Below are 9,897 nucleotides of genomic sequence, written 5' to 3' on the forward strand. Positions count from 1 at the left end.
AAAGAAGATATTCAGGCAGCTAACAGATACATGAGGAAATGCTCTTGATCATTAGCCATTACAGAAATGCAAATTAAAACTAGGATGAGATTCCATCTCACTCCAACAAGGCTGGCATCAGTCCAAAAAACACAAAATAATAAATGTTGGAGAGACTGTGGAGAGATTGGAACACTTATACACTGCTGCTGGGAATGTCAAATGGTACAACCACTTTGGAAATCAATCTGGCATTTCCTTAAAAAGCTAGAAATAGAACTACCACACGACCCAGAAATCCCACTCCTCGGAATATATCCTAGAGAAATAAGAGCCTTTACACGAACAGATATATGCACACCCATGTTTATTGCAGCACTGTTTACAATAGCAAAAAGATGGAAGCAACGAAGGTGTCCATCAACGGACAAATAGATAAATAAATTATGGTATATTCACACAATGGAATACTATGCATCAATAAAGAACAGTGAGGAATCTGTGAAACATTTCATAACATGGAGGAACCTGGAAGGCATTATGCTCAGTGAAATTAGTCAGATGCAAAAGGACAAATATTGTATAAGACCACTATTATAAGATCTTGAGAAATAGTTTAAACTGAGAACACATTCTTTTGTGGTTACAAGAGGGGGGAGAGAGGGAGGGAGGGTTGAAAGAGTTATTCACTGATTAGATAGTAGACAAGAACTACTTTAGGTGAAGGGAAGGACAACACTTAATACAGGGGAGGTCAGCACAACTGGACCGGACCAAAAGCAAAGAAGTTTCCTGAATAAACTGAATGCTTCGAAGGTCAGCGGAGCAGGGGCCAGGGTTTGGGGACTATGGCTTCAGGGGACATTTAAGTCAATTGGCAAAATAAATTCTATTAAGAAAACATTCTGCATCCCACTTTGAAGTGTGGCATCTGGGGTCTTAAACGCTAGCAAGCGGCCATCTGAGTTGCATCAATGAGTCTCAACCCACCTGGATCAAAGGAGAATGAAGAACACCAAGGTCACAAGGTAATTATGAGTCCAAGAGACAGAAAAGACTACATGAACTAGAGACTACATCATCCTGAGACCAGAAGAACTAGATAGTGCCTGGCCACAACCAATGACTGCCCTGACAGGGGGCACAATAGAGAACCCCTGAGGAAGCAGGAGAAAAGTGGGATTCAGGCCCCAAATTCTCATAAAAAGACCAGACTTAATGGTCTGACTAAAACTAGAAGAATCCCAGCAGTCATGGTCCCCAAACCTTCTGTTGGCCCAGGACAGGAACCATTCCAGAAGCCAACTCATCAGACATGGAAGGGACTGGACAATGGGTTGGAGAGAGATGCTGATGAGGAGTGAGCTACTTGCATCAGGTGGACACTTGAGACTGTGTTGGCATCTCCTGTCTGGAGGGGAGATGGGAGAGTAGAGGGGGTTAGAAACTGGCAAAACAGTCATGAAAGGAGAGACTGGAAGGAGGGAGCGGGCTGACTCATTAGGGGGAGAGTGAGTGGGAGTATGTAGTAAGGTGTATATAAGTTTGTATGTGAGAGACTGACTTGATTTGTAAACTTTCACTTAAAGCACAATAAAAATTACTTAAAAAAAAAAAAAGATCACAGCCTAGGAAACCCTATGAGACAATTCTACTCTGTAACACAAGGGGTCGCCTTGAGTTGGAATTGACTCCATGGCAATGAGTTTACTTGCTATGCTGTACAGTTTTACCCATTAAACCTTGTTTTCATCTTCAAAAAAAAAAAGTAACATATTACTCCTTATTTTCCTGAAAATTGTAATGTGACCATTATAAGGAGAGAAACTATTAGAGATGCCACAGCTGGAGATTTTTTGAAAGTATGGAGAGCACCGTATCCCTAATCTTGCTCCCAGGCATCTTAGCAAGAACCAATCTTAGTTTGTTATGAGGGTATGAGTTGCTGATTGGCTAATGGGTGGCAAGCCTGATCCCTTCCAGTCAAGGGAAGGGATGGTAGTGGAGACTGGTTTGGAAGTTGACCACACATGCCCATAGAGTAGGATCTGCTGATTGAGGAGCCCAGATCTACTCATCTGCTAGTGAACAAAAATCAAACCCATTGCCATCAAGTCTCTCCTGACTCATAGTGACCCTATAGGATAGAATAGAACTGCCCTATAGGGTTTCCAAAGCTGTACCTCTTGTAGGACAAGCTGTTTTCTCACCACTCCCAAATGCCTTGCATTTTCCCAGTAGTCACTACCTATGTCTGTGTGGAATGATTACACCTTCGGGCATCCATCTCTTTCCCACTTCACACCTATTTACCTTTCTACCTGTTAAAGTATAATTTTTCAAAAGTAAAGTCATGACTATCATACAATATAAAATACTTGCATGTCAAAGACTATATTTAGATCATGAATTAATGAGAGAACCAATAGATGTTTAAATCGGGCCAAAAGAGATTTTGACTTTCAGAGATTTATATTCTCTACCGGACAAAATTCTTTTGCAGCACACCAGGAACAGGAATCATTTGCATTGCTATGGGCAGGAAACGTTTGCATTAGTAGCTGTTTCTTTGTTTCTTTTTAATTAGTTTATTTCTATCTCTACTCATTGTAAAATAGCCCAATCAGGGACAAGCAAAGGTGTGTGCACACACTCCTACAGGGCCCAGTAATCCTGAAGGGTCTGCTGGACAACACCTAGCACTCCACTGAAAGGATGCTAATACTCTCTTTTGCCCTTTCCAAATTTTGACAATTTTTCATGGCATATCTATTCTGCAATTATGTGAATGAATCCACAGAGCCATCCTTATATTCCCATCCAACTTTTTGGGTTAGGGAAGGAATCTGTCACTAAATCCCGGACTACAACCTGAACAAAATCCCTGTGGGCCTGGTCCAATCTGTCTTTCTGGGCTGAGCTGAACTCATCACTAGCTGACCCCTTCCAAGGCTTGAGTCCAACTTGATCCATACCTGCATCCCACAACTATTTGGTGACCCTCTGTGAGCCGTCCAGAATTTTCTGCTTCTGCATTTGTCGCTTTATCTTTTAACCTGTTGTTGTTAGGTGCCGTTGAGTCAGCTCCAACTCATATAGATCTTATGATAATAGAATAAAATGTTACGTGGTCCTGCACTGCTTGTGGCCAAAATCTTGAGCATGGTACCTTGTAGCTGTGGGGTGTTAGCTAAAGCCCTCAAGTTTGGTATCCACTTCCTCAGTTCCAAGTTAGGGAAAAAAAATATCTCTTCCTTTAGTATAATCCTTTCTCGCCCCTTGCTGTTTTAGTGCTCATTCCATTGCATTGGTGTGTAACAGCTCACAATGGGGCAAAGAAAGGAGTTAGCAAAAGAAACATTTTTTTAATTGAAACATGTTTATTCAATTTGAGTGCTATTTATGCATTAGGTTTGCTATTAAGAGCTAAGGTAGTTACATAGCTAAAAAAAGGTCAGCCTTCATAATCCAATGGGAATAACAGCCAGGAAAGCAGATAATTACCAAACTCTAAGTATCTGTACACGGTCTTCTGAAGTCCCCCTATTTTAGAGGTGTGTTGCTTTGCTGGATTCCTCATTGCTATAAACTTCTCAAAAGCATCTTCTGTGAATTACCCCAAGTACCCATGGTTGCGCACAAGGAATAATATGTTGGGAGACGCCATTACCACGTAGGCTGGGTCTTCCCAATCTCCACTCTAATATTTTTATTCGTAGGTATATATTGCTTAAAGAGCTTTCAGAAAAACCTAGGTTTGATTAGGAAGGAGAAAGAGATAAGAATCCTGAGTAGGCAACAAATAATGTCCCATATCCAATAGGGTAATTCTGTAATGTGGGGAAAGAACTGAAATAAAAATACCCCTCTAGGGAGCCTTTCACTGCCTAGGTCTTGACTTGACGCTAACCTAGATGACAGACAAATAATAGCCGTTTTCAGAAGATGACTCTTTTGACATCTTTCCAAAGTAATTTTGATTATTTTTAGTTTCCATCCTTTCGAAATTTGTATCAGGTTACAAATGCCTTTATTGCACTGAATGCCTTTGATCTGAAGAGAGTTTTAGCTGAAAATACAGGATTCTGAAAGAGACAGATGCTGAATGACCCATTAACCAGCTCAGGCCATTCTTGTCAGGTCCGAGTGTAAGGGCAGTATGGTAACAACTTTCATAAAGAGAGCTCACCAATCCTACTTGCAAAGTTGGACAATGGGGCATTTTCCCAAGGGTCAGAAAAAAAAGTTTCTTTTTATTTCTTTCAGGGGGCAGGAAGCAGCAAAATTTGCTCTTCTCTGGAAATCATAATTTGAACTGGCAACATAGAAATGTTCTCAATCTATCCGTTACTAGTGCCAAGGTTCTGAGGTATTTTATTTTCTGCGCCACTCACTTCTTGAAACTGGTGTTTCTCATTGTGGTTCCCAGACCAGCAGCATCAGCATCACCTGCAAACTTGTTAGAAATGCAAATTCTCGGGCACTACTAAACCAACTAAATCAGAAACTCTGGGGATGGGGCCCGGATAGCTGGGTTTTAACAAACTGTCAAAGTGATGCCCATTGCAATTTATGGGTCCCCAAGACCACTCTCAGGTTCAGTAGTTCACTCGAAGGACTCACAGAACTCAGAAAAGCCATTATACTCATGGTTATTGTTTGTTACCATGAAAAGATACAGACTAAAATCAGCAAAAGAAAAAGGTGCATAGGGTGTAGCCCAGGAGAGACCAGGTGTGAGCTTCCACCTGTCCTTTCCCTGTGGAGTCATGTGACAGTGCTTAGTGACAATGCATGATGATACACGCAGAGCATTACCAACCACAGAGGTTCCCCTGAGCCTTTGTGTCCAGGCTTGTTATTGGGGGTTGGTCACATGCGAATGACTGAGCATGCATGTGGCTGATCTTTGTCTCCACACTCATCAGAAGTCAAGCTAATGCAGAATGGCCCAAGACCCCACCATAAATCACATTGTTAGCGTAAACTAGCATGGCCCAAGTCCCCGAAATAAACACTCTTATTACACAGGATATTCCAAATTATTAGGGAAACATTGGTGGCATAGTGGTTAAGAGCTATGGCTGCTAACCAAAAGGCTGGCAGTTTGAATCCACCAGGCACTTCTTGGAAACCCTGTGGGGCAGTTCTTCAGTATCCTATAGGGTTGCTAAGTTTGATATTTTAAAATGTTATAAATAAGCTTAAAGGAAGCTATTGTTATTTTAATACTGTTAAAACTCATCAGCTTTACTACAAACTAAGAGATATAAAATAATATAATTCTAACAATTAAAAGGAGTTGGGCAAGAGCAAAACCTTTCTTTGGGCAAGGTTAATCCTTTACTGAACACCCACTAAGAACCAAAGCTTGAATCCATCACCATCCATGGCAATATATCATCTTTATTTTCTTCCTGCCCCTTCAGCTGCTTCTTTACTGTGCCCATCTTGTCTCATTCCTCCTATATCCCCCTGCCTGTATGTTATATACGTGTGTATGTATCCATTCATTCAGCAGACATCCAGGAGAAGATATCGACTTGAGGACAACTGGTTTGTTTATTTGCTTGTTTTTTAATGCTTTACATAAATTACCTTATTTATTTCTTAAAACAATCTGTGTGCTAGATATTATCACTATTTTCCAAAATTTACAGATGAGAAGAACAAGGCTAACAAAGATCAGGATAAGACCATTTGTAAATGGCAGAGCTGGGATTTCAATGTGGCTTTGTCCAACTCCAACGTTCTTGCCCTCGCTACTATACACGAGCCATGTTGGTATCAAAAGGAATGGTCTGAAACACGGTGGGATAATCAGGGAGAAGAACATTTTCTTGAGGAGGTGGTTAAGAGAGAAAAGGTCTAAAAAGTGTCTCTTTGGGTAATTAAGAAGTTAACATTTCAGCTTCAGTTGGGAGGGTCAGATTGCAATGAGCTGAGAAGGTTAGACAATGCAGACTATGAATATCAGCTGCAAAGGTAAGAGAGAACAGGGATGGGAACCTAATTTACTGTGTAACATTCCACCAAAAGCACAATAAAATATTATTAAAAAGAAAGAGAGGGAAGGTTTTTTGTGTTACTATTTCACTGTTAGGCATGTTAGTGATTGAATGGTGTCCCCCCAAAATATGTGTTGTAAATCCTAACCTCTATGCCTGTGGGTATAATCCCATTCGGGAATGAATTTTCTGTCACGTTAATGAGGCAGGATTAGGGCAGGGTGTGTCTTGAGTGAATTTCTTACAAGAGGTAAAAGGGGCAAGCAGAGATGGAGGAAGATAGATGCCAAGCCACATGGAAATCCCCAAGGAACAGGAAATAGAAGCTGAAGACACAAGGATCTTCCCCCAGTACCCACAGAGAGAGAAAACCTTCCCCTAGAGCTGGTGCTCTGATTTCAGACTTCTGACCTCCTTCCTGAACTGTGAGAAAATAAGTCTCTGCTTGTTAAAGCCATCCACTTGTGGTCTTTCCATTATAGCAGCACTAGATAACTAAGACAGATGGTATATGAGTTAGGGCTCATTCAGGAGTCAAAAACCACACCAGTAATTTGAACATGAAAAATTTAACATAAAAAATTGTTAAATTTGTTAAAGGGAATTAACTACTAAGAGGAGTAAAGAGAATAAAGAATACGAGAATAGCAGCGTAGGAGAGACCACCACCTCTAGGACTGAGACAAATTACCCAAGGAAGACAAACCCCCTCAAGGCTGAGATTAAGACCTCCTTGGAGAGAGTGGGGGCCCTGGTGGTGCTGTGGTTAAATGTTTGGCTGCTAATCAAAAGGTCAGCAGTTTTAATCCACCAGCCACTGCTTGGAAATCCTGTGGGGCAGTTATACTCTGTCCTGTAGGGTCTCTATGAGTTGGAATCAACTCGATGGCAATGGGTTTGCTTTTGGTTTTGGAGAAAGCATAGCTGAGGTACGGCAGCCCATGGCTGAGGTTGAGCATTTCTTCACTGGAATGCTGGGAAATCTCACTAGGAAGCCACCCACTGGGGTGCTGGTAAAGTGTGCTGGGAAGCTGCCTGCTGGGATGCCTGTCAAACATCCTAAAGGGTGTTCATCACTGGGTCTCCCACTGGCCCCTCTGGTTTCTATACAGGGTTTTGAACCAGTTTGTTCTGGTTTGAACCCCTGCTGAGAATTTTCATTTCTAACAAGTTCACAGTTAATGCTGCTGGCTAGGAATCAATCCTAAGAACCACTAGTAGAGCCCAAAAATCAAACGAAACCCACTGTTATCAAGTTGATTCCAATTCATAGAGAACCTACAGGACAGGGTAAAACTTCCCCATAGGGTTTCCCAGGCTGTAAATCTTTATGGAAACAGACTGCCACATCTTTCTTCCTTGTAGCACTGGTAGGTTCGAACTGCTGAGTGCTTAACCACTGCACCACCAGGGCTCCTTACTAATAGAGCAGTGGTTCTCAAAATTTATTATACATAAGAGTCGTCTCAGGGTCTTGTTAAAATGTAGATTCTGATTCAGTAGAATCTGGGGTTGAAAGGCAAATTCTTAACAGGGGTTCGTACTGAACAAACCAGTTTGAAGCCCTGCTTCTATGTTGTAGGAGCAAGAAGAAAAACATTGGAACCAAGAAGAAAAGCCATTTCCTCCTTCAGGGTTCCTCCAGTTCCTTCTACGGATAAACCTTAGCACTGTGGCTGTTGGAGATGGAGAAATGCTTGCAGGGTCTAGTTCTAATGTCACGAAGCAGGCAAAGAAGGGTGAACTTGGTGCTGAAGGGCAATCAATTGCTAACTGGTACACATGGGATATACTGCAATGGAATAGCCAAGAGAGATAAAAAGTTAAATATTTCTACCCATGAAAGTCATTCATATTAGGGCTTAAAATTACATTCTATGGATAACTCCCAAATTTTCATTCCTCGCCTTTATCTATTCACCCAAGTTCTATTCTAGTCCAGGAGCCACCACCACCATCTCTGATGATCTTCTAGTTCATACAATTTTGGAACCTAGAAACAGAGAATTTAGCTAATTTCACTTTTATCATCTCTCTGTATACATGCCCTTCGCATGTATGGCCCTTCTTTTATTTTTCTCGGAATCCTTGAACTCCACTCTGATTCCTACTCTACTCCGTTCTCTGTAATATCTTCGGATATGTATATAACTTTGGAAAATACACACAAATGTTTTGTGTATATTGCCTTACGCTGGCTTCTCTAGAGAAGCAAAACCAGTAGAACATATAAATATATAGAGAGGTATTTATATCAAGGAAATGACTTATATGGTTGTAGAGGCTGGAATGTCCCAAGTCTGTGGATCAGGATGAAGGCTTCTCCTGATTCATGTAGCCACAGGACCTGGCAAACCCAAGACTGGCAGGTCGGAGAGCAGGGCTCTTGCTCACAGGCTGTGAAAATCAATGAATCCCAGCTTCAGCCGGTAAGCTGCTAGCTCAAGTCCTAAGAACTGGAGGTCAGACGAACAGGAGCCAGCTGCAGGATCCAGAAGTCAGAATGTCGGCTTACATTCAGATGCAGGCCATACACCCAAGGAAACTCCCTTTCAACTGATTAGCTGTTCACAGCAGATCCCATCATGGGGATGATCACTTATAAACACTGACAGTCACAGCCCAGGAAAGTCGACACACAATCTGAACCATCACATATATGCACAGTGTTAAGCTGTGAATTTCATTCTGTTTCTAGCTTTCCTCCTCCACAGTGTGTTTTTAAGCTCTGTCTACATAGCTACATGTACCTCTTGCTCATTGCTTGTGATTGCTGCATAGCCTTCCACAGGATGCACCCGCAGTTTATTTATCCTTTTTTCCCACCTAATTTTACTAGGCTGACTCTAATAGTCAGCTACCACAAACCACCGGAATGAACATCCTTGTACATATTCTCTTACAGGCCAGGGTACAAGTTTCTCAGAAATACACCTAGAAGGGGGGTTGCTGGGCCATGGGGTATACACATACGGCTTTTACTGACTCCTGCTAGATAGCTCTCCAGGAGACTATGTAGTCTACACTCCCTCTGTAGGTATAATCATTTCCATTTCTCTATGTCCTTGTCAGCAATTGCTGTCATTTGACTTCTCCTTTGTCCTATGTTGTGGGTGTAAAGTGGTATCTGTTTGTTTTGTATCATTTGTATTTCTCTAACAGTGAGGTTGAGCATTTCTTCATGTTTTTCCTTTTATATCCTTGGCCCAGTTTTCTACTGGGTTCCTGACAGTTTCTTGTATAGTCTAGATAAAGCGTTGATAAACTTTTTCTGTAAAGGGCCCAGTGTTGTGGGTTGAATTGTGTCCCCCAAATATGTGTGTCGGCTTGGCTTATGTGATTGTCCACCATTTTGTCATCCGATGTGATTTTCCTGTGTGTTGTAAATCCTGCCTCTATGATGTTAATGAGGCAGGATTACAGGCAGTTATGTTAATGAGGCAGGATCAGAGGCAGTTATGTTAATGAGGCAGAACTCAATCTACAGGATTAGGTTGTATTTTGAGTCAATCTCTTTTGAGATATAAAAGAGAGAAGCAAGAAGAGAGACAGGGGGACCCCAAACTACCAAGAAAGCAGTACCTGGAGCAGAACGTGTCCTTCGTACCTGGAGTTCCTTCCCTGACAAGCTCCCAGACCAGGGGAAGATCGATGGCAAGGACCTTCCCCCAGAACTAACAGAGAGAGAAGCCCCTTCCCCTAAAGCTGGCATCCTGAATTTGGACTTCTAGCCTCCTAGGCTGTAAGAGAATAAATTTCTCTTTGTGAAAGCCATCCACTTGTGGTATTTCTGTTATAGCAGCACTAGATAACTAAGACAGCCCAAAAAAACCAAAGACAGCCCGGGTAGTAAATATTTTAGGTTTTGCTGGCCATATGTTCTCTGCTGCATCTACTCAACTCCGCCTTC

This window comes from Elephas maximus, chromosome 23 (genome assembly GCF_024166365.1).
Source record: "Elephas maximus indicus isolate mEleMax1 chromosome 23, mEleMax1 primary haplotype, whole genome shotgun sequence".
NCBI classification, from domain to species: domain Eukaryota; kingdom Metazoa; phylum Chordata; class Mammalia; order Proboscidea; family Elephantidae; genus Elephas; species Elephas maximus.